At 43.1% G+C, this 26,218-nt stretch overlaps 1 protein-coding gene across 6 annotated transcripts in view; it reads left to right on the top strand.

Annotated features, from left to right (window-relative positions):
* The window catches only part of AUTS2 (activator of transcription and developmental regulator AUTS2), a 758,376-nt gene that overhangs the window by 286,014 nt on the left and 446,144 nt on the right, over positions 1–26,218 (top strand). The window lies entirely within an intron of this gene.

Raw genomic sequence — 26,218 nt, forward strand, 5'->3', positions numbered from 1 at the left:
CAGAGATTACTGCTACCTTGCTTGTTACAAAGCTTTTCTTTAAGATAGTGTGGCTGACTCCAGAGTTGTTTCTCACCTGAACAGTCTCTTTTGTACATGAGAAATCTCAAGTGTGTTGAGATGCAAAGTGAGCTTGCAAAAACTGATGTGCAGGTTTGACCCTTGCTATTAGCTGGCTTTACAAAAAGCACATTAATACTTGGGAGCTCTGTGTGTTTGGCTTGTAGAGACAACTGTGATTTATGAAATGCCCTGGGTTGACTGAACTGCAGACAAAAACCTGTTGTTACTTGCCATCCCCCCAGTGCTGAGCAGCAGTGTGCTTCTGGCATGGCTTTAGAGAACAGGGCTGGAGAGGAAAATAGATTGGGAAGTGTCAAACCTTGTTTAGATTTGTCACTTCCAATGGTGAAAGGATCTCTGCCTTTATGATAGCAGGTTTGGTTCATGGTAAATAAAATTTCATACAAAATTGATTGTGTTCTTCTCTATGTGGAAGTTGCTGAGGCTGTGTCCTGCCCACAAATCTCGTGTCCAATTTATGGAAAATACTTTGTGAAAAACATATAACCCACATAGAAAGAAGCTGCTTTCTGGGGTCTTTTCTTATGGTATCTATTCACTTGGGAAAGATGCTAAGAATGTCAGCTGCAGCCCCATAATAATTTTGGTTATTCAGGCTTTTGTTGCTCGTATTAGGTAAGCTGGACATCTTTTCCATTTACACTTAGGACATATTTTCTGTTTACAGTTCAGATTGTGCTTAAAGTTTTTGCTGTATCAAATCTTACTCTCTTTTTAAGTTTGTATAGGAGCATCAGTACAGGTCACTGAGGTACTGAAATAAAAATATTAATAGATAGCATTTTCCTACTTCTTCTGCATACTTCTTCCTACTTTCCTACTGCATTAGACAACACCATTAGAGATTAGGAGAAGTTAAGAAAAAAAAGGAAAAAGGATACCAGTGCCAGCTTAATTAGCACTAGCATCTCACTTTATCCATATTGATTACTCCTGACAGTGAGATTCCTCAGCTGTCCTTTGCCCTTAAGGCTGGGCTGCTGCTTTTCTCTGACTGAACTTCCATAGGAAATGTTAAGAAAAAAAAATCTTTAAATTTATATTTACTGTATTTGTATTTACTGTCTCTGCTTCTAGTACTTATTCTTTACTTATTTTTGAACTAGTAACTATTGAGTATTTCCCATCTTATATCCTATTTTTCTTGTAATAATATTCAGAAGCCAAGAAAAGCTTGACTGTCACCACATAAACAGTTAAATTGGATGCTCAGGCTCCAAAATTTAACCACTTGATTTTTGGGAGTACAAGCCCAGGTCTAGCAAAGTGCTCATGAGGCTTGTGTTTAATCTTAAGCCCCTGGACAGCATCATTAACTTCAGCAAAACTCTCACTGTATTTCAAGTTAAGCTTGTCCTGAAGGATCTTGCTGAACTGGAGTAGGAATAGTTGGCATCTTGCAGGATAAAGCCATCAAAGCAGCCCAAGTTTATTAGGGCAGCTCAGCTGCTTCAGCTGTTGTTAAGTTTTAAGAGGATTTCTGCATATAATGATTTTCTTTGCTTCTGGAGAATCCTCTGTGCTGGCTGCAGCTCTGGAGGTATTTCAGCTGTGCTTGTGGAACCAGTGTTTCAGTTCATGTAGTTCAGGGAAAGTTGCTTTGAATGAAATGGTGGAGGATTTTCACATAAATGTAGTGTCTTCAGTGCTGGAAGTTTGAAGACTTTCTTCCCTTAGAGTAGAATCAAGCTTTTTTTTTTTTTTTTTTTTTTTTTTTTTTTTTTTTTTTTTTTTTTTTTTTTTTTTTTTTTTGTCATTTTTAGTTGTGAACAACGGAATATGTGATCTGGTTTGAAGTTTGTATCCAAGAGGGGTATTTTGTTGTTATTCTTGGGTTTCTTGGCACCTGTTTTATCTAGAATATCTTTTGGGTTGTGGACAAGAGTCACTAAAAAAAGAAGTGGGGATGATGATACGGATGCAAAATTGGTCAATCCTAGAAAAACACTTAAAAACTGATTTCATAAGGATTAAATCCTGTGTTTAATAGGGAGAGAAAATGTGAAAAGCTCTGGCTTGGCTTGAGAGCCTCTTACTTGCAGCAGTCAGGTCCAGGATGAGGAAGGGCACAGAGGGGCAGTGGGTGCACCAGGGGCTCCTCCTTTTGTGCAGGGGTGGATTTCTGCCCAGGTGAGGAAAACACCTGCAGGAACCTGGATCTTTGGCCTCAAGCTCCACCAAGGCAGCTGCTGTTCCTACCCTTAGGAAATGCTTTGACAAAATTTTCTTCATTGCTGGGGACAATTACTGCCCCATGCTGAGCAGTTGGATGCTGCAGCACTGTTATGGGGTACAGAGGGGCTGAGAAAATGCAAGATGGAAGTGAGCAGCTCCCTTTGGTGTGTGTTTTTCAGTCTTTACACGGCTGTTTCTCCTTAAAGGGAAGCAATTTTGGAGCTGGGGAAAAGCTGGTCGGTAGCACCATCTGCAGGCTGCTAACCAGGGCAGGCACTGCTCTGCTGCACTGGATGGAGCTCCTGTCCTGTGCTGGCAGGAAAAATAAGGGACAAAAGGCACCTGGAAGAAATGAGAAGGCAGGATGGGCTGTGCCAGCACAAGTAATTGTTCATTTAGGGGCTTCAGGAGGTGTTTTCTCATCCCACAGCAGTGCAGTGCCCAGGGGAGGAAGGAAGCCCACAGAGGCATTTCCCAGGGCTGCAGCGTGGAGGTGGAGGTGAGGACACTGCCTGGGACTTATCCTTAACCCTCAGGCCTGTCCCTCTTCCCTGAGCTGACACATCCCTCTGCTGTCCCAAACAGCTGAATTAGCCCTAAGCTGTGCCTTAGTCAAGGCTTTTTTTTTCTTTTTTCTTTTTTTTTTTTCTCTGTGTGCTGAGGAAAGCCTCTGAAGTTTAAACTTTGCTCTTTTAGTCTCTCTTAAGCAAGCATCCTGTGAGGCCTCATCTTGTATGCTGGAATAAAAGATGTAAGAGCATATTCCTGTTAGAAGATGGGGTTGAACTCCTTTCTCCACCCCCACAAAGCTCCAACAAGGCCAGAGGCAGCTCCAGATGTGGGCAGGACCACGGGGTGACCATGGCAGCACAGCTCAGTGCTTTGTGCTCCATCCCATGCAGGGATGGGCAGCTCCCAGAGCCCACAGCCAGGTGGGGAATGCCAGTGTGGACACAGGCACATGGGAAGCAGGTATTTAAACACATTAAACCATGGCCCTTTCCCTGTGGGCAGCCCTGCCAGCTTTACACCTGCCTGGAGCTTGGTGCCACATCCAGCACTCGCTGGCTGCCGCCCGGGCGTCTCTCTTGCAGGGTCTGAGGTTTCTCCATCTTTTTGCAGCAGATGGCACTCTTTAGTTCTGTTTCAAGCCCTCTCCTTCTGGAAATTTCTCTAGGAGAATCTGTTTTAAACGAACCTCACTGAATCCCAGCCCTGTTCTCCATGAGGCTTCATGAATGCCTGTAAAAGGCCGTGGAGGTGGGGAGGGAGGTGGTGGTGGCACACGGGGGCTGCAAGGCCATGGAGAGCCCTGGTGCTGCTCTCACTTCTGCACCAGTTCCCCTGGGTTTTCCCTTCTGCTCCTGTGTCAGTAGCACTGACCCCTCCAGGAAGCCCACTTGGAAACCCAGTTCCTCCAGTATGATTCTGTTTTCTTTCATCCACAGTGGGGAAGGGGAACCTTTCCACCTTCTTGAGTCACCTTTATGTTTTTTCACTGTTCCACTTTGTGCATCAGAGCCTCGTTGTGGTGTTTCTCTCAGTTACCTGAGATAATTAAAAAGCTGTGATGACAAGAAACGTCCCCACCAGCCTTTCTATATTGTGGAGGGGAAACAGTGACAACAAACTAAACGAGTTATGACAAAAGGCTGTGTCCTTGGGTGTATCTGATCTGCAGAAAGAAGGCTGATACTTAAAACAGATTTGCTGTGAAGAAGCCATGGTTGGATGAGGTGACATGAATGTCATCACAGAAACCTGCAGGGCCTCTCTGTGCACATTGCTGTTGTTTGTCCCCCTACCCCTCTCTCTCTCTCTCTCTCAGGTGCTGTTGACCATAATTGTAGGACAGATTGCACAGAGGATTGGCTTCTACAGCTGTCCTGGTGATTGGGCTGGGCAGGATGAGGGGAACAGTAATCCATGTCAATGAGATACTTAGCTCAAGTGGCTGCTGAGCAGAGCCACATGAAGAGGGATGGAGTGTAGGGCTGGAAAGGCTGGGCTGCTGCCTGGCTGTTGGGCAGAGGGACTGATGTTGGTCTGCTCTTGGCTTCAGACACTGAGCAGTTGTCTTCCGACCTTTGTACTGAAGTCAGTTTTGTCACAAACCTGAATAAAACACTGTATGGAGGGCAGGTATCCACCTTGTGACTGGGAAAAGTTGTGTCCCATCCTGGATTGTGAGATCAGCTACAGCACTTCGGATGTTGCTGTGTGTAGATCTGCCCTGTCTTTCATTTCAGAGATCACTACTCCCAGGCAACCAAAATTTTCCTTTAAATCTTAAGTAAATTTGTGTTTACATTCATTTACAGAGGTTGTTTTTCAGGGAAGGTGAAAGTTTTCCATCCCTTACTTTATGTATCTGGCTATAGGAAGAAGTGTGTGACTGATTCCATTGTTCTGTGGTTTTTATTTGTATGTTTGGCTCTTATTGTCCTCTCTTAAATGGGATACTCAGTTTTTACTAATTACAGCATGGTTGCTCCTCTGAGCAGGAACTGCTGTCCATGGAACTCCACTACAAGATGTCTCTCCTCCATAAATCAGTCCCAGGATTTTATTAGATTGTTTATGTAACCTTAGTTTATGTGCTATAATTCTTTGTTGTGTTGCCTAGAGTCATTCCCAAAGAGGATGTTTGTTCTTTTTGCTTGTAAATTCTTCAGTGCAGGCTTTTCTTATGCCATCTTTGTTTTCCTTCACCACCCTTTTCCTCTCTTTTGGGTGAGAGTTTGTAGCATTATCAACTCCAGTCAGTAAAAACCTAACTTACATTAGTTACTCACACATCACGAGATATAATTGTCTTGAAAATGGGAAGGAATAGCTTCTTAGTTAACCTTATTGCATAGATTTTCTTCTTAATGGACATGAAGGAAGTCTTGAAGGACCAAATCAAACCCTAGTGCTGGTCTTGCACAGTTTTCTCCTTTTTGGATACCCCTGAGTGGGCCAACTTTGTTTTGGACAAACCACGTCAAGGTAAGATCTTGCAAAAGCAATAGTTCCACATACTTCTGAAGTCAAGAGGACTTCTTAAGGGCTTTGGCTGAAGCATGTTCCATCTGTTTATAAAACCATTGCCTAAAACATCTGATAAAAATTAACTGTACTTTTCTGAAATCATTGCATGGCCATATGCAGAGGTTTTTGACATAAATCTGTGGAGCTGTAATGGAAATTACTAAATCGGTGGTTTGGGGGAGAACGTAGACACCTCCCTCCCCTTGTGTCTGTGTCCTCTGGATGTGCTGGGTAAAATACTTTCACACCCTGTTAATTTCTGGCTTGGTGCTGAGGCTCCCATCAGGCAATGTGCTGGTGGAGCACCCATCCTAACCCTTGCCCACCCACCACTGGGCCAAGGTGCTGCTGGCATCCCACCCTGCAAGATGCCTTTTCCTTCTGAATTAACATCACAGCCTGGGGCTGTTTTTTTCCCCTAACAGCCATCTGAATTTAGTAAACCAATAGTAAACCAGAATGTCCCATACTAACAAAAATGGACTTAGCATCCTGATTTCTCTGCAGCTATGGAGGAGCTCACAGGTGTTATCTCAGTGCCACTTGGTTAAACCATCTCTCCCCCACACATGACCCTATTATTTATTGTTAATTTTCTGACTGTGGCTGCCTCTATCTTCAGTCACTGCTTGCTCCTGATCTGCCTCTCCTTTCTCCTCTCTTGCCTCCTTCCTCTCCCCTCTGCAGCCTCCCATGAAAACCTTTTTTTTTTTTTTTTTTTTTTTGCTAGGTAGGCACCTCTGCCAAAGGCAGCAAATTCCCATCGAGGTGCCTCTCTACAATCTGCATTATGAGCTACAACTTGCTTTTCTTCTCCTTTTAGCTTTTTCCTGTGACTAATTTGAGCAAACTTAATCAATCACAACTGAAGCAGGGGAGGAGAACAGCCCGTGTCTATTTGATATTGTTGTCCTGAGGCCGAGCCAGACCCTGTTGTGAAGAAGTGGCAGTCCTTCAGAGAACCATTATGGTTTACAGGAATCTGTAACATATTTCAGGACAGCCTGCTTTCTCTCTCTTTTCTCTTCCTCCCCCCTCTGTAAACATATGAAAGAAACATGAGAGAGCATTAAACCACAGAAGACAAATCATGGTCAGAATAAATACACTGTTTGCTAGCAAACTTAAAAATACGCTTGTGGATTCTAATAGCTGTAGGCAAGAGCTGGATATTTATTGCAACTAAGGCTTACTGTGGTTTATTATGTTTATAAAACAGTTTAATACTACTTTTCTTTTAAAATGAGTTTTTAATTTAGAATAATTTTTTAGGATTTGTTTCCAGAGTACAGATGGCTGATCGCTGCGGGGGTGCGGGGTGAGAGGGAGAAATGTGCTCGTGGGTGTGTTTTAAAAGCGCTCCCAGATGGAGTGTATTGAATGAAATTTAAACCATTGCCCTGTGAACTACAAGTGTGATAAATATAATCAGTCAATCCACAAAGCCACGGTGGAAGGGAGGAAGCAGATTGATAGGCACGTGGTGGGGAGGGAGGTGATCCAACAGCGTGGCCGCCGGTGTCGAGGCCGAGCAGCATCTCCATCCCACATCTCCATCGTGGACTCCTCTTAGGGAGGAGTGGATTTCTCTTACAAAGGGCTTACTGATGGGCACACAGCACCCCCCACCTCGTCTGTAACCTGTTCCAGTCCCTCAAATTCTCCAAGTGCAGTAGTCACGTAGATGGGCTGAAAAAAGGGAGAACTCATGCCAAAAAGGAGGCCTGGCTGCTGAAAGTACAGAGCACTTGGAACATTTTTCCTTAGCTCAGTCTTAATTACTTTCTAAGTGTAAGAGTTTACAGATAGCCCTGTTCTCTTCCAGAATCTAATGTAGTCCAGTATTATAAGACCCATAAATTTCCTTAGAAGGAATTGTTTGTGCAGCTCCTTTCCTTGTTTAAGACATGTAAGCCACGCTGAATAAACTCTGCACAGATTTTTTGGACAGTACAGCAGAACAGGTGAAGGATATAGAGTGAACATTAACTACTTTAAAATTCTGAGATCTTCCAGGCTCTGGGAAACAGTTTGCAGGTAAAAATTATCTGTGTCCCTTTAGCTGTACTGTGGAAGGTATGTCTGTGTCCTGACAAGTGAAGGGTTCAGCATTACCCATCTGGTAAACTACAGAGGACAGTGTAAGATGGACACCCGGTTTTCTTTCATTACAAACATGTAGCAGCTCAGCCTCCTTGGCTCCCTTCCTGCCACCTTTCATCAAAAATAAAGTCATCTCTGCCCTGGCCAGGATAAATGTCTGGCCAGCTCGTTTTACAAAAGGTTTATTAGAAAGGTGACAGTTTGGTTTTTTCCTGGCCAATACAAGTTTAAGGCCATGTCCACACTTAGCAAACTGGGCATATTTTCTCCTGCATTTGTACCTTCCTTCGTGCTTTCATCATGCCTGATGTCTCTGTAAAAAGGCCCAGTTAAGCTTCCAGGCTTTCACACTGCCATTTGGATTAGAAACCCTTGGAACAAGACTTGCTGGTGCTCCCTTCCCCCGTGTCAGGGTGCTCAGGAGTGGGGGGCACGGTGGCTGCAGCTGCTCCTGCCCTTGGGCTGCTCCGCTCTCTGCTCTCCCCTGCCCCGAGGGCATCCTGGCTGGAAGCTGCTTGGCTGAAGGCAAGGCCTGCATGTGCACACACCGTGAAGCTCGTTTGTTTGCCTCTTTTTCCAGCCACTGCCTTTGTTTTGCTGCTAGTGTGTTTTTGGGGAAGGTGCAGTGTGCCAGCTGGCCCCAGACAAGCGAGCAGGCACCGGTGGTGCTCTGGAGAGCTGGGACCCAGTGCCAAGAGAGCTCAGTCATTTAGATTGCTTGAAACATTTTCAAGAGATCAGGAGAGATCCGAACCTCACTTTGAGCAACTGGTATTTTCAAGAGGTAATGTGGGAGATGTAAGAGCTGGTACAGCAAGGATATGCACTGGTGGTTCTGCTCAGAAAAATGGCCTTTCTCTGATGAGCTGGGTCAAATGTTTGAAAATCCCAGCAGATCAGAGCATTGATGGGGAGAACAGGAGGACACCTCTTGGTGCACACGTGGGTAGGATAAGGAGAAGTGTGTAGGGTTCCAAAGAGATGGATAACTTTCTGAGCAGAGGTGCAAAATGTTCCCTGAGTGTCTGTGGTCTTTTTGAAAGGATTCAGCAAACGGTGGCCCAGCAGTGAGAAGGGAACAGCCCTGTTAAAACAGGGGAGTGAGCAAGTGATAGGGCTTCTGCTTCAAGGACATATGTTAGTGTTGATAAATAGAAATGCAAACTCAAAGCCTAGAAGGTAGTTTCCCATGTTGTCATGGAGCTGTCATTTGCATTTATAAAAGGATGTGTATGATATGAGGACAAGGGTGCTGGTATGACAGAGAGCATCATCACAGTTGGCATCCTTGTGAGTAATATCATTAATAAGCCTAATTGCATTATAGGGCTTCAGTTTCCTATGCCAAATGCTATTTTTCAATAGCTCTATCAATTACTGTTGTGTCCTAACACTTGTGTATCTGATGCTGAGTAAAGCTCTGTTAGGCAGGAATGAAGCAGGTAATCTTTAATTACATGTAGGTTTGCTTTGTGGAAAAGCAAACCTGCCCTCCAGGTGAACATAGTGTTTGCAATATTAATGGATTTAAACCTGTAAAGACCTATAAGCCAACTTTGTAAAGGACTTTTTTTTTTTTTTTTTTTTTTTTTGCATATGTAAAGTGAGCTTAAGAGAGTAGTTGTAATTAGAAGAAGCCATTCTTAAAACCTCACAGGGTTTGTTAGGTCACACCTAAATTAGAAGTGGAATTTAGCATAAGTCTGTTTAACAAATGGAATTGTCTATTAAGACATGCAAAACCAATAAACTTTCTGTAACTTCTCAGTTTCAGCACGCCCTGGGTTTATTTTGGGCCTTAGTTTATGCACAGAAGCCCTGACTTATTCTTAGCATTATTGGTACTGCCTTTTGCAGTGTTCTTGGGTGGAGCTCAGTTTTGGTAATATAGGAAAGCAATCATCTCTGGTATTCTTATTTAGAAGAATTGTTCACTGCATTTAAACTTAGTTTTCAAAGAAGGTGTGAATTGTGCTAACCAGTTGTGAAGTGTCAAGTGCCAGGATTTGTAGCTCCATAGACAATCAAACTAAAGCACTGGATGGCTGCAGAATTTATCTGTAAAAGACCAAGATCTAGAGGATTAGCTCTAAACCTGACTCTAATTTGCTTTACAAGTATTAGTTCTTCCCATGTGTAAGAGGGAGATACCTCTTTGGTGAGGGAAACTTTGATCAAGAGAACACCTGGGTGAGTTACAGACTCCTTCCCCCACTCTGCATCAAACCATCCCCTGGGCTCCTGAGACAAAAGCTGCAGCTCCACTTCTCTGCTGCATCAGATGTAAACAGCAGGATCTCTCATCTGCAAACAGGTAAAGTTCTTAGGAAAGCAGAGTTACCATATGGAGAACAAGGAGTCCATGTGTTCTCAGAGTAATAGATGCCTCAGTCTGTGCCTGCACATCTTGGGTTGGCTTTTTTCTTTTCTCCTTTCCCATCTCTCTCCTCTTCTGATACAAACCCTGGTCCCTTGTGCTTCGTCTCCTGTAGCCTTCCTGAACCTGATGCAATACATTTTTGCCCTCTTTTACCTTGGTCTCTTGGTTTGTCTTCATTCTGTTTTAAACTCTGAAACACTTGGAATGCAATTGTAGAGCTAAATAAACACTGTATTATGGTCAGGGATATTGCTTTCAGGAAAAATGGTCCTGTGCACAAATTGATAGGGGAGTATATTGCTCTTAAGGAAGATAGACTGTGCACTTACTACTGGTTGCTAGAGAGAAGACTGCAGGAATTTTTTCCTTTTTTTTTTTGTTTTTTTTGTTTTTAAAATCATCTATGTTAGAATGTGTGTGGTGTGTAAAATATCACCATCCATGAAGACATTATATTTTAAAAAGCACACCTCAGTTGTCTTCTCCATCATTTTTGAGCCAGCTTTCTGTGGGAAATCCTTGAGAAGCCTAAAGCAATCCTAGCTCCTTCTTTTTCTTGTTTTAAGGGTTACTGCTATGCCTTTTTAGAAAAAAATAAAACAGTTTCTTGTGATCTTGGTACCAATGAAAATGGATAGTAAGGCTTTTCATTGGCTGCTTTTTATCTTGTCTAGAAAGTGGTGTTAGTGACAATAGGGAGAAGAGGACGACCAGTTTCCTTTCTACCTCTGTTGTTTCTCTTTCCTTCCTATTTTTCACCCAGCCACCTGTCTGTCTTTTGATTATAAGATCCTTAGAAGCAAAGCCCGTGCTTCCTTGAGTGTCTGGAAATGAGACATCACAGTCCCAGTGCTATCACAAAGGAACAACAGAAACAAAACAAGCCCCAAAAAGGGATCAATTTACATACTGTGTCCTACAACTCTGCTGTACTCCACTTCCCAGTCAAGTCTGAGCTGGAAGAAGATACAGAGAGAACAGGTAATGAGGGGGATTTTAAGACACACAACTATGGAGGCATGGAGCTGTACCTGGGAAGATAATAGATCCAAGATTTCTAGTTCTTCCCTCCATGACTGGTTATATCATTTGAAGTAGTAGCAGGCTCATGAATGTCCATTCTCTGGTTGCTTTAGGTGTCCATACTTACCTGCTGTAGCACTTAGGTACTCGTGTAACACCAATGTAAAGGCTGGAAGTCATTGCTCAAAGTGCACCCTCCAGAGGAAACTCTGCACTGGGGGTAAAACCAGGAGAATATTTCTTATCCATAGCACTGGTACTCTGGGAAGCTTGCAGACTGTTCCTTTCCTCTTGCAAACATCTCCTGGGTGTTAGTAGGCACAGACAAATTGGATTCTAATGTGTTGTCCCTTGAAAAACACCCAAAAGTGCTTGCCTGAGGCTGGATTGAGCCTTTTCATTTTTTCTTCTGGAAGTTTTTCTTTCAGGTAAGTCTAAAACTGTGGTCTCAAGAGTCCAAGAAGTGTAATTGATCCTGGTAAAACCCCACAAAGTTCCTTGTGGATGTTGAAGGTAGAGGTTTTCTGTGTCCCACCAGGGGCACATCCCCACTGGAAGTTAATGGAACTTTGCCTCCCAGGTTTACATCTTCCATCCTAACATGGTCACCATTTGCATTGCACCCAAGTAGTTTGTGGAAAGAAACCACTGCAGATTCTGAGACTGCAATGATGAAGAGAGCTGGAAGAAAGGAGGCCAAAAGGAGTCAGAAAATCTTTTTGCACATAAAAAAGGGAGTTGTTTCTGCCTGCCTGGCATCCCAGGGGGCCAAGCATTGCTATTCTGCCTGAGGCTAAATAAACCACCACTTCATGGTGGTGGAAGAGGAGCCTACAAGAAAGCTGGAGAGGGACTTTGTACAAGTTGTGTAGTGATAGGATAGGGGGCAATGGCTTTACAGTAGAAGAAGGAAGACTTAGCTCAGATAACAGGAAGAAATTCTTTAGTGTGAGCAAAGTTGCCCAGGGAGGTTGTGGCTGCCCCATCCCTGGCAGGGTCTCAGGTCAGGTTGGATGGGGCTTGGATCCAACCTGGACTTATGGAAGGTGCCCATGGCAGGGGAGTTGGAACTGGATGGTCTTTAAAGTCCCTTTCAACCCAAACCATTCTATGATTCTCTGGTGATTTAAAATCCTTCATCCTATTTTCATGGTCTTAAAAATTTAAAAAGAATTATTAATAATAAAAAAAATATAACCTGCATACTTGCAGGTTGTCTTCTCTCTCCTGGGCTGGTACCTCTGGTAGCTTGGTTTTCCCTTTTTGCCCACGGGAGGCACAGGCACATGAGCAGTGTGCCCAGATGCATAACTGAACTAGTTCTGGTTTTTGAGCTGCACTGGTCCAAGGATATAATGAGGCAAGGGTTGTAAGGAGAGATGATATCTTCAGTTAGAATAGTTCAAAGCTGGTTTTTATTATGGCTCTTTTCACTTGTGCTTCTGCCTCCTAGGAACTGCTGCCTTCCACCTCTGCCAGGCTCACCTGGAATAGAGAACAGACCTTGGAGCTCCAGAGCTCAGTATAAATCAGGGGGGCTTTATTGAAGCTAAATGCATCTGAATGCTCATAATGTGATGTTCCTAACCAAGTCTGTTTCTTTTGAGTAACAATGGGTAAAAAGAAACTGCCTAAGAAGTGCATGTTTTTATCATTAACTTCTGGAGCTAGGCATAGTTTACAAGAACTAGATTTACTTTCACATCCTACTCTTTCTCCCTCTTGTTTTCTGTCAGAATTCACTACGTTCACTTTTACTTTATTATCTCCCTGCCAAAATGAAAATCATACTGAAGATAACTGATTTTCTGGTGGTTGTGATGACAGATCTGTGATGTTTAGAGGTTTGCATTCTTGCCCTCCCTCTGAGCTTCCCCTCCCCTAAGGGGCATCTGTGCCAAAGAACAAGCTCTTTGCCTACAGCACTTATTGTTGAACCTTCAGATCAACCAGTTAATATTCAAAACATTTTCTATTTAAATTAAAAACTTACTTCATCTTAATCTCCCTGTTCCCCACAAAAATCTCAGGCTCAATCTCTTATGCTCCAAATCTAAGCCCAAAGGGTAAATGATCTTTACTGTAGGAAACTAATCAGATGCAGGAATTCACTTAAAGGAGGAATTTTTGAAGGAGATCTCTCCAATAATAAAAGCAGAGAGCCTCAAAACACTATTGTGCTTTTTGAAGTCTTAGCAGAAAGTATCAATTGACATCTTCTGTGCTAAGGGTTTAACCTAAATTTATTGAAGAAATCCATCTATTAGGCCCAGCTCTGCTGACTTCAGGGGGCAGCTGGTCCCCTGTATTATTTATGTGTCTTTGAGAAACTCGGATACAGTATCAGATTTATGAAACAGAATTTTATTTTGGCAACTCTCCCATGTTTATGCAGCTCAGATGATGTGTATTTATATACTGTGTAACTTGGTAGAAACACTGTCCACTGAATTGTTAGGTTAATGAAGTGCAATGTCACTGCATAAAGGTATTTCCTTCAAGGGTACATTTTAGAAAAACACCAAGTATTATTTCATGTGAGCTTTATGTATTTCCCTTAATCTCTTTACAAAGAGATTACTGGTTGCTTCTCTATAGAGTAGTTTTTGGTAAATTGGGAGGGAGAACTGAACATTTCAGAAAGTTTAAACTTCTTTTTTTACTGTAGTGTTCAGAGGCAAATTGATTTTGGTTTACTTTTCATCCTTCTTCCCTATCCTTCCTGTCACACCTGTTTTTCCTCACCTGCCCTACACTCAAAAGCAGTGCAAGAAGAAATTTTGTGTCTACAACAGGGCTAAAGAAGTTAGGGGATTTTAAAAACAGGAAAGAGAAATTTTGAAAACAGAATCATTTGGTGCATGCCACTGGCTTATTAACTATCTGCTTGTTTAGTTATTCTCAAAAATGTGCAGGTAGCCCTGTACCTAAGCATACCAAGCAGCTGGAAATTCATCTCCTGGTCCATGTGTCTGAAGCTGCCTCTCTTCAGGTCTTGCTCTGTCTCCTAGATGAGAGAGAAAAGTCAGAACGTGGTGAACTGAGCCATTGATTCAGCCACTGAAGGTGTGCAGGTACATGTGTGCCAAGACCTATTTATTGCCTGTGGCATCAGTGACAACAAGGCCATGAGTTGAGTGTGTTGGAAGTGGCTTTTTGTAAAGGTAGAGGAGCTCAAATTGCTTTCTGCTCTGGGTGGGTTGGGAGGGAAGCATGAGAGGGGTTTGGCTGAAGCGGAGAGTCAAGGGCTGGCTCCAGGCAGTTAATCTCCTCTACTGTGGGTGCAGGTATTTAATTCTTGTAAATGCCAGGATGTAAGGGAATTACAGACCACAAGGGAGAGGAGAGCAGCTTAAAGTTACAGCATGCTTAAAAGGCCCAACACAGAATTGGTTTTGCTTCAGGGCATGGGGGAGGTGGGGAAAGCAGAACGGAGACAAAACAACATATATTTTGTTTTCTTTTCATTACTCCTTTTATGGGCTTTTTTTCCTCCTCAACCACTTACTCCAATGAAGGAGTGTTTTTTCATCAGGAATTTTGCCTGTGCTTTCTTTGGGGAATAGCAGTATTTCTCTCCATCCCTCTAATCCACTTCTCCCCTCTGCCCATATTTCACACCTCTGAGAAAATCTGAAGGCACTTCATTCCCTGCCCCTCATCACTTGGTTAAAAGTGTCACCAGGGAATAGAAGGAAAGCTGTTCTGCACCAGAAGGACAAAGCCTCTCTGCAGCTCGGGTTTGCTCCTCAGCTCCCAGATTTAAGTCCCAGGCTTTTATTTCCCAGCCTGGCTGAGCACTGTGGCACCAGGAGACTCCTTAACCTACTCAGGCAATTAACATCTCTCCTTTGCAGGATTTCCATCAGGTCTTTCAGCACTTGAAAGGGCTGCAGTTCACTGCTGGAATGTCAGCATAAGATTTTAATTTTGGAGTCTTGATGGGAAATGCATCTGTAGAGCTTCTGCCCAGGAAAGGGTTAATGTGACAGACCCAGACTTCTGATAGAGTCAAGCAGGAAAAACTATTTCCATCATGGTAAATAAAAGTGCATTAAAAAGACATTTAGTCATGGGAATAAAAGCTAAAGAAACACATGCTACATCGGGATGGTTTATATTAGTGTCATTAACTCCTATGTTTTGGAATAACTCCCAGATGAAGGATTATGCTGAAAGTAGGAATTAATGGCACTAATGTAAGCCATTCATGTAGTGTGCAGTTCTACCTTTGATTTTCCAGGCATGCAGTGAGCAGTCAGTACCCCAGCAAAGCTCTGCATTGCCCAGCCCATGATTAAAAGTTCATATGAATGAGCCTTGCTTTGGGCCAGGGAGCTTTATCCTGTAGGCTTAAGATAGCTGAAAAAAAGCTGGAAAATCCCTAAGTAACCTTGTGTAGTTGACCAGTAAGGCTTTTAGCTTCTCAGAACCCAGTCACCCTATTGCAGAGAAAATATCAATGCAGAGTGCCTTATAGCCTGCAGACCATAACAGTGGCTAAAAAGGCCTTTCCCAAAATTCATATAAGGTTTGAATCCTAAATAGAGGAAGGTCCTTTGCAGCTTCCAGGGAGACCTTTCAAGCAAAGGAACATTAATATCAGCAGTAGAGCATGGCTGGGATCCTGGGTTAGTGCAGAGGGAGCAGGAGCAGTTGGCTCCTTTCACTGACAGGTCTGCTCCTTTGGGGTCAGTAAATTTCTGAGAAGCTTTGACTTCAAAGCTGTTTTGTTCTCTAGACACTGAATTCCATCCCAGCAGTAATGTATAGAGCACCAATACATGACTTATTTTCTTCCATTCCTTTTTTTTTTTTTTAAGATCACTGTGCTCTCTTCACTGATTATTTTATCACTGTTTAGGATGGGATGTTTAAAAGTATGTGAGCAATTTAGAAGCACAGCTAGAAAAAACTTCCATCCTAGTGGAAATTCCATCTGTAACATTTTTATTGCTGTGTAAATCCCTGATATAGGAAGAAAAAATTCTTTAGTGTGAGGGTGCTGAGCCCCTGGCCCAGGTTGCCCAAGGAAGCTGTGGCTGCCCCATCCCTGGCAGTGTTCCAGCCCAGGTTGGATGGGGCTTGGAGCATCCTGGGCTGTGGGAGGTGTCCCTGACCATGGCAGGGGGGTTAGAACTTGATGATCTTTAATTTGCTTCCAACTCAACCCATTCCATGATTCTCTGGTGTATGCCATAGTCACATTTTATGAAATGTCATCCCAGAGCCTGTAGCCCCAGGGAGTGATGGGTCTGCCTTTCTTGGACCTGCTGCAGATGCACTTCTGTCCTCAATATCCTGGGAGATGATGCTGCACTGGGCCCTCCAGCAGCCTCCTGGTTCACATGGGTGTTTGAGTGCATTTTGGGTGCATCCCAAAGAGGTTTGCTCTGCAACCTCCTCCCAGTGCAGAGTTGGGCACTGAGAGGTGCCAGGGCTGGTGCTGCCAGTCCTGCTGCCTCACATCACTCCAACCCATGGACCAGATACGTTGCAGGAAAGGGGATTGCACTGTATTTTATTCCTGGAACTTTAGTGGGGCTGTTCAAAGAGCTACGGTTGCCAAAAGTTTCTGCCATTATGAACCTCTGTCAGTTGCTTAAAATTTATGATAATGTTACTACTGGGAGGAAGAAATGATCCGGAGCATTTTTTATTTCTTTGTTTAAAATAGGTTTGTAACTAGTGATTTAGTTCTTTGGGTGTGTGGAAAAACACATAAATAGTTTTTTGCTTTGTTTTGGTTTAAATCTGGATGCAGTATTTCAGTGCTTTCTACTAGAATTGTGCAAAGTTGAATGTCACAGAAGACAAGTGCTTGTGTCTGTGTTCTTTTAAAAGCTGAGGTTTTGATTATAAAAGGATGAACAAGAAAAAACAAGCTCTAAGTTCTGTGCCTGAGCTAGCTTTAACAGTGAGTTTGAGACATTTTGGTTTTAAACAACTGTGATATTTCTTGATTCATATCCAGTTTCAGATAAATCCAGTTTTGCTTCTTTCCCTTATCTTTTCTGAAAGTTTGCAGTGCATGCACGAGTCACTGCTTGTCTAATTTTAACATTCTCATCTAATGCTTATAGATATCAGTCTGTAGATATCAGATACAGGTCTTTATACTTCCACTTAGATCTTTACAAACCACATGGCCTGGGCATCATGAACCTGTAAAATCTCTGGTGCAAGGATTGCAGTGTCAGTGGTGAGGTTAGGGAGGAGTGCACCTTTTAGTACTTACTCCTCCTTTACTCTGCCTTTTTCTCATTCATTTGAGTAAAAGTAAATTGTAAAGAATCCTCTCTCAGTGTTACAGTTGTATCTGTTTTATTTTGTTGATCTGTCTGCTTGTATTAAGTGTACCCATATGTGAAACTGTGAAATTATGTGTTTTGATTAACTTCACTCTTAACTCAACTTTGAAATGGAAACTAACTTTGCTGAAAGCAGAAAGCTTCTTAGTTTCCAGACTAATCCAGGAATTACACACTGGATTTGCTTCATGGAAATAAGGGTGCTTTAAAAATTACCTCCACTAAGTAGGTTTGCATTGTTTAAAGACACCCAGGAATGATAAGAGATTTTAACTCATTCCAGCTGCCAGTGTCCTTTGTCCTAGGGAGCAGAGGGTGTTCAGGTTGGTGTGCTCTACACTACCTATTTTATATCCCTCTCACTCAGAACCAACCAGTCTGTACCAGATGATTAAAACTAATTACAAGTACAGACTAACTTCACTATAAAATAACAATGGCTTTTAGGAGTGTGTTGGTGTGATGGTTGCTCTGGGCTTCAGGCCCAGCTACATGATGTAGGGCACGTGGTGTGAGTGTGTTCAAAGCTCTTCCCAGTTGTGAGGACTCATGAGGCCATGCTCAGAAGTGCAGGATCTGTCATGCAGGTGCCTCTTCACTACTCCTTGGTGTGGGGTGGAATCAGAACACCCGTTTGCTGACTCTGAATTACAATGCACACCTCTCCCCAGTGAAAAACCACCCCTGGTAAGGTGTCTGCAGATGGAAGGGACCTGCACCATGCTGTAGGAGCTGCTGGGGCTGCCGTGTCCTCTGCTTCTGTGTTGGCATCACACTGGTGTTGGGGTGATCCTGTAAGAGTTGCAGAAAGGTCTTCAAAGCCTTTTCCTTCATGGGAAGGTTTGGATGTGTTTGGGAGGGGAGCTTCTCCTTGACAGGGGCACTAAAACTCAGATGATGCACAGAAGGGAATTCACAGTCTTATTCTACAAGTGTATTGGCTCAGGAGATACAGTCTTGACTTTGTCTCTGGTATGGGCTCAGTCTGTCCACAGAGACTTTCTCTTTTTTCTGCCTCATTACCCCAGTTGTGAAGCACCTATAAATTCTGCTGCTTTCCCTTTCTGGGATTTTGTGCCCTTTCATTCCTTTATGTTTGTGATAGCCTCAGTGCAATGAGAAGTCCATGCAGGTTCAATAAATGAATGATGAATATGATTATATCTATTCTGTTTGCATATTTACAAGGCTGCAGTCTTTTGTGCACCATATTTAGTGCAGAATTTGTAATGAATTATGCTGCAGCAGCTTCTTCAGTGGCGTTGGAAAGGTCAGGGTGAGTTAATTTTTCTGGCTATATTATTCATGTCTATTTTGCTCTGACTTTGAGCTAGAACTGGCTTTGCTGAGTGGTGGCTGTATGCCTAAAAAATTGTTTAAATTCAGCTTCACTTTTCCCCCTTAAACGTAGCTTCTTCTCAAGTGAATTTGGAGGTGAGTAGTTTACTTTTGGATGATCTTACACTGCAGCCTTAGAATGTCCTCCTTCTCAAATGTCCATCATCCTAGAGAAAATGTCTTCATGTTAATTTGTTGTAAACCTTTTAATGTTTAGGAGCATCCTACCTGAGCTTCTCAGTGTCATTTCCTTCCCCCACCATTAAACACTTTTGTGAGGGAAGGAGGGAGAGAAGGAGGGGCTATATATGTGTAATGTTGGAGTACCATGTGTACCTGTGACATTCAGCACTGTGCCCTCAGAAAATGAATGGAAATTCACATCTCAAACAGTTCTGCCTGTACAGCTCTTGCTGGGCATGCTTAGCTTGAGGAATGAAAGAGTCTGAACATCTTCAATATTTATGCTTCACAAGGCAGTTATCCTCAGTTATCCTTTTAGCAAGTCCCATTTCTCCGTGTTCTGTCACGGGCTCATTTATAGCAGGCTGATTTAGTGCTAACTGGGGAGTTTAGATTGCCCTGCTTGATGCTGTCAGCTAAAACTGAGTCAGTGTCTGTATACTGTGGCCCAATTGCTCAGAGAACCTTACCCTTTTCTGTATTGCTCATTCTATTAGATACAAAAGCTTTTCTCACCCGGCTTTTGTGCTGGGGTCAATTAGCTCCTGAAATAGCTCATATAACACAAATAATAATGGCAGTGCTAATCCTTTGGGCAAGCTCTGTACAATGGCCACTTCTGGCCCCGAGGACAAAGAGGGCTGTTTATCTTCCCTGCACACAGGCTCCAGGACTTTGCTCAGTCATTTTGCAGAGGAATTTATTATCGCAGAGGTCACGGGGTGGTTTGCATTGGAGGAGATTTTCTACCTTGCCACCATATGGGATGTCCTTGTCTTATTCCTCTAGGACCCAGCAGTGCTTCAGGTGAATTGGATCACCAATATATATGTTCAAATAATGCTATCTTAGGCAAACACAGGCTTGAAAGACATTTAAAGTGAAGGCTAACACAGCACATTTAATGGTCCTGCTGGTGTACGCAGAGGGAATTGCAGGAGGAGTGATGCCTGCTGCAAGCTGCCCTCCAGCCTCAGCCTCCCTCAGTAAGTGCCATCAAAGTGTTTCAACAAAGGAAAATTGGCCTCCAGTCACAGAGAAGTCTGCCTGTACAGTTATTTTCTCCAAGCTCCTGTGCTCAAAATATTTTCATCTTTGTGGTTTTTTTCCCCCTAAAAATGGTATCTTAAAGAAATCAGCTGCTAGACTAATTAATAATTAGGATTTGCTATATGACCACAGAAGGAAAAAAGTTGCTCCTTGCCTAGGATCCTGCAGGTTAATACTCTTTTTGAGCTGTATTTTGACTTTTGAGTATTTAAACCCTTTAGAAGGGGACAGGAATGGAAATGTTGACAATCCTTACAGTACAGTTAACCTTCCAGGACATAAATAATATGCTGTTGATAAGCACAGTAGATATGGGGGAGCAGCTTACCAGACAGGAACAAAGAGGTGTCAACTTCCTTAAGCTTAAATATTTCTGCTGGCCTTTTAGCAGTGTAATTAGCACACAGGAGAGAGCATCAGATCCAGATAAGCCCTGTGGCTCTTTCCTTTGCAGAAAGTTTTGAGCTGTGGTTCTGCTACAGGTGTTGCCAGCAAGCATCTGGGCAGGAGAGGGATGGTTTATAAATCTGATACATAAAACCAGCACTCCCATTAAGCACTTTTCCAGACCCTTGTATCTACTAATTTCATCTATTGTTCATTTGCTTTTCCTTGCAGCTGTTATTCCAGAGGGGTGACATTCCTTCTCCTTACACACTGAGGCACAATCCTCCACCATTACTTGGAGAATTAGTTTATATTTCTCTTGCCTTTTGTGTTTTGCTTTTTCACCTGAAGAAATATTTAGGTGTCCTCCCTCTCATGCCTCAAGAAGCCTCATACTTTTCAAGCACTTGTTTCTGGTGGCTTTGGGGGTTCAGGAGCCCAGGAGTTCCTGACCCCTGAGCTTTCTGTAGGATTTTTACAGGACTGAACCCTCCAAGCTGCCACAGCTGCACCCTGAGCCTGCAGCCCCACTGTGTGCTGAGGGATTCTGTAACTGGGGGACGTCAGCAAATGGCTGGGGTGACAACAAGAAGCATGATGGCTTTTACAAAGTTCCTTTCCAGTGACAGTTATGTTTCCAGTTTTGTGCCAATGACAGATCATCCTTGTTTGGGAATTTGGATGGGTTACGTGTTGACTCTGTCTCTGCTGCTTCTCTTCCCCAAATGCCCTATGAATTGGTCCCAGTGACTTCCCTATTCTGTCTCCCTGTGCTTTCCCTTGTCTAGTTTTGTGAGATTTTTTTTCTATTCCTCTAGATGGGAAGAAAAATAATACTTAACTACCCATGCTCATAGAAACATTTGAGATGAAAGTGGATGAGAACAGAACATGGCAAGGAAGTTGTACTCATAGTGTAACAACCATTATACCAGTTGCTTTAGTTTAGTTCATTTTTGGTAATAAGATCTGCTAAACTTTCAAGGCTGTGCATCAAGGGAACCATCTTTTAAAAGAATAACAAGAAGATATGTTTTAAAATATCTCCTTCAGCCTTGGATAAATCTAAGGGTTGATGACATGTAAGTCTCTTGGGACTCAACTTTCTGAAGCAAGTTGGCTGAGCTTCCCTAGTTACTTTTTCATTAAAGAGGAGCATGTAGTGCATGTTCAGAGTACATTAATGACTACATCATCCGTAATAAATTAGGTTGTTAACAGCTGTATGTGATGCTATCACAGCCCTGTAGCCATACTGCTTTCATCCTCTATTTTTAAATGAATCTGGAGTCATATCTTCAGGAAGTCAAAAGCCTCTGAGGCCAGAGGGGAAAAAATAGCTGGCTGGCTGGCTGGGAGAGAATAGCAATAAACTTCTGGAGAGAAGAAATAAAGCTTCACAGTTTTTAATTTCTCTCTCACCTGCTGGTTATGTATTGTGTCTTCAACTAAACTCCAGCATGATGAGGAATGTAGTCACAAACCATGGAGAGAATGTGCAGGATGGAGTTAGGCAAACTCATACAGTGCAGTGTAAAATGGGCATTTTACTGTGAAGAGGAGTGGGAGGGTAGGTGTGCAGCAGAACGTGGCTCTCCCTTCTCTCACCTCCTGGTAAAACTCTCTCAGAGCTGACCTGCTCCCCAAGCAGACCTTGTTTGGGCATTGACTCTTGCCAAAAACTCTTGGGGTTGTTGTTTTGTTCTCAATCTGATTTCCCTTTCTCTGCAGTAACTCAGTCACACTGTGCCTGTGACTGCCATGGACCATCTCCAGGCTTGTTGGGTGTTTATCTGCTGGTTCAGCTCTGAATACAACTCCTGTCCTACAGCCTTCCCATTGATAGGGACATAGCCAAGCCTTCATCTAATTGTTTAGAAAATCAGCTGGATTTAGTGACTAAAAAGATTACTTTGGTCTGAAATATGTCTGTCCCACATGCTGCTCTCCATTGCTTGTCCAGCTGGTTTAGTTGGCCTGTAGTCAAGTGTGTTGGAGAACCAAATCTGACATTAGAATATTGACCTTTTCTTTATTAGACATCTAATTTCATCCCAAGAGCTAGGACACTTTTCCTTTATGAAATGTGCTCCCTCATCTGGTTTTACGTATTACAAAAGATGTTATCACAGAGCTCCTATCTCTGTGGCAACACCTTTGCCATGAAAAGATCCCAGGTTCTCTTGGACAGAAGATGATTTACTTGGTATTCTCTGAAGAATTCTGACATAGTGATATATACTGGCTTCTGTTTTTCTCTTTCAATCCATTCTAGATCAAATGCCCCATGCATATATAAAAAGTCTGCAGATGTATTATTTCAGCTCATGGTGACTTACCAGGGGAACCACAAGCATCTCAGACTCCTTTTTTTGAACATAGAAAATGTTTCTAATTATTAAAAATAATAAGCTGCTAGAATACATACATGTTTTAAGTAGAATTAGCTCTTTGCTTTGCTTTTTGTAATGAAAGAGGATGAAGATGTGCAAAAACACAGATCTTTAACATTATGGTCTATTTTTATCCTGGCTTAGATCACTGAGAGCAGTGTGTAAACAGGGCGCCAATTATTTCCAAACAGCACATCATCTTCCTACCACCTGTTTAAACAGAATTTTACAGCTGACAGTCATCCCCTAGAAGAGATTCTCTTCCAGGACATATTTGATGTTCAAAGTTTAAAGTGTGAAATTACGTACCCACTGGGTTTTGTGTCCAGTTGTGCCTCTGGCTCTCTTTTGCGCCTCAGTTTATTCACCACTAAATTGGTGTGTATTGCTTGTCTGTCTCACAGGAATGCAGCAAAGCTCAGTGTTTGCAAAGCTGTTTGGTTAAAGAGATTATTCCCAATAAAAACTGGTTCTAAACATCTGAAAAAACTGGACAACATTCAGGTCCCAGATGGACATCGATGGCTTGTGTCCAGAATGCTTATTGACAGTAAGAATTGGGGCTGGATTTTCAAAAGGGCTTAAACATGGTTTTTTGTTTTTTTTCCCCTTGTCTGCCTTAAATTTGGGTACTCAACTGTAAATCACTGCTATTTTGGAAGCCTAAGCTCTTACTTAGCATACAGCTGTAGGAACAAGTAATTTAATGCTAAGTTAGTATGTGGATTTAGAAAAATAAGGATTCTCTGTGGTTGCTGGCTGTAGTTTTACAACAATAAACTCAGGCTGTCTCATCTTGCTTCCAACCAAAGGTGCCTTGCATTGTGGCAGGGGTAAAGGTGGGCAGTTCTAATGGGGTGGCCTATTCCCTTAAAATCCACGTACTAATTTCCAACGTGGTATGTTAAGAAAGGAGGAAGGGCTTTTTTCAGACTGGAGAGAAGTGCCTGGTCATTGTTTCTGAGTGCTTCAGCAGCTCCCATGAACTTCAATCTCATCAAAACTTTCTTCAAATTTACAGCAGTTCTATTAATACCATAACACAGTTTTTTCTAGTTATCAGAGATAGAATCTGCTGATGATCAGGATCATCAAGTCCAACTCCTGTCCCTGTGTAGGGCACCCCCAGGCTCACACCATGTGCCTGAGAGCCTCATCCAAACACTTCTTGAGCTCAGGTAGGCTTGGAGCTGTGAGCACTTCCCTGGAGAGCCCATTCCACTGCTCAGCCACCCTCTGGGTGAAAAGCCTTTTCCTTATATCTCACCTAAACTTCCAGAGCACATTTTCCTACCATTCCCTCAGGTCCTACCATTGCTCACCAGAGAGAAGAGGTCAGTGCCTGCTCCTCTGCCTTTCCTGGTGAGGATGCTGCCAGGAGGTCTCCCCTTCTAGTTACTCCCAGTAATTCTCATTCACCAAAAAAAGGAGAAAATGGGGGGAAAAAAAAAAGAAAATAAAGGAAAAAAAAGGGATGTCTGGGAGGATGTCTTCAGAACCTGGGGAGCTGGTTTGTAGCTGGCAGGTGGCCTGGTGCCACTGCGCTGCTGCCGTGTCCTCATCTCACTGTGTTGCTGCAGGGCCTGGTGTGGGCAGATGACAACTCTGGAGCTGGTCATTTTCCATTTATTTGAACCTCTATCTCCAGTCTACTGAGCTTTCAGTGGCCAGCATCAATTCAGACACATTGCAATTCCTCAGAACCTCTGCCCCATCAGGTGGTTCGATCTCGGAGAAATTTAGCTGGAGGCGCTTAGACAAAAAAGAAATATTGTGGCTGGGGAAGCATTTAAGTTAGAGGAGGCAGCCAGGGCTGTTTTATTACTTAGACCTCTGTCACCTGTGATGACCCATGAGAGTGGAGAATATTGATCGCTTGTCACTCACGGCATTCAGCAGATTGCATTGACAAAGCTTGTCAGGCCTCTAATAGCAGAGTTAGTGGCCTTGGCTGCAGCCCAGGGGAAAACTCTCCAGTGCCTATTACTTGGCAGCCTTTAACTCTTACAGGATTGGGAGTGAACGGTGACAAAAGTGAGGGAATAATTTTGTAGTTACAAACGTCCCTTCCTGCACTGTGCTTTGTTTTGAGTTTGATTTCCTTTACTTTTAGACCTCTCATCCTCATCAACCATGCTCCTTTTGCTGCGAGGTGTGTTTACCTCTTCCATCAGCTCTCCCACCCTTCCATGGGCATGGACAGTCTTGGAGAAGCTGGCTTGTCCCTCTAGCCACCCTACAGTGCAACATATTCCTAGAAGGGGGATGGAGAGAGAGATAGACAGCCTAAAGCTCAGTCTGAGACCTGCAGCCTCTTAAAAATACAAAAAAGTTATTGATCAGCACAGAGTGAAGGTTGGTGAGCTATAGGAGATTTGCATTTATCCTCAGATCTTTGTCACTTTGTCTTGTTACCAAGAAACCTACTGTGGTTTCAGGACTGGTGCAGATCTCTTCCCAATGAAACATTCTCTCTGTTGTGTTTCTGAATGTGTTAGACCTATCTCTGGTTTTTCTTGGCATTTCTGACCTCTTTATAGTTGGGCCTTAAGTGTTGTTTGCTTCTAGTAATTTTCGTTTGTCCTTACAGAGAGAGTGTTAGGGGATGGTAAATAATGTAGTGGAATGAGGCAATCAGGTGTGGCTAATTACGAGGTGGGAGGTGTGAGCTTGTGCTAAGCCCACCTGTGCCCAATTAGGGCTGACCCCAGCTGTGCATGAGCAGGATTGGGGGGCCAAGAAAAGGGGAGCTTCCCAGTGCATCCTCAGCTCACTCTGGAGCAGCCAGAGGAGGAGGTTGGCTGAGTCTGGAGCAGAACCACTGAACAAGGCCAAGTATAAAAGCAGCAAGATCTGAGCACTGAGTGTGCACCTTGGCAAGAACACCTGCTGGACTTTGATGTGCCCTGCCCCAAGAAAGGGTTGTCTGCTACAAAATAATCTGTGTTTTCTTGCTCAAGGAGTCAGCAAAGTGTGAGAAGGTAATTTGAGCTCATCTGTGATCTTCCAATCCATATTGAATGAGTGCATTTAGATGGAAAATAAGGCCCATCTCAAAACCCAGCCTGTAGTTCTGAACCTGGGGAAACTCGAACTGCTTTTTCCCCACAATGGCCAAACTGTCCAGCTGCAGGAAATGGACAGCAAGTGGGCAAAGCTGGTCCTCAGCTCATAAAATCCTTGTCTTCTTCCTCCAAAATGCCTGATTGCACATCTCCTCACCATTCCTTCCTCCTCCATAGCAGCAGCAGAAGGCACCCTGCTTCTCAGTATCTTGCTTTTCAGATGTTAAAAGCACTGACAGGTTGGTTTCAAAGATGCCCTGCTTGGCTTTGTAGAAGTTAATGATGACATTTTTGCATCCAAACAGCAAAAATTAAACCTAGCAGGAGAACTAAAATGCTGTGGTAATTAGGCAGGTTTTGAACATGCTAATCCTGCCTGTGCAAAGCATGAAAGCACATGCTTGAAAGTGTCATTAGTAAACACGTGCTGAAATATTTCTCAGTGTTGCTGCTCAGAAACTTTCTGGATGAAGGATGAAGCTGGTCTTCAGGCTTTAGGGAGAGCTGGCTGCCAAAATATTTCCCTTCTTGCTAACAGCAGGCATCAGGAGCTTCAGCTCTGTATCAGGATTAGGCTAAGAGCTGCTTTTTGCATCTACTGACCAGATATCAAATTCTTCCTATCTTTTGTGAGAAAAAAAGCATTTCAAGTTGAGTAATGTGGGCACTGTGGATGAGCTGCCTCCCTCTGCC

Source organism: Heliangelus exortis, chromosome 21 (assembly GCF_036169615.1).
Source record: "Heliangelus exortis chromosome 21, bHelExo1.hap1, whole genome shotgun sequence".
Taxonomy (NCBI): Eukaryota; Metazoa; Chordata; class Aves; order Apodiformes; family Trochilidae; genus Heliangelus; species Heliangelus exortis.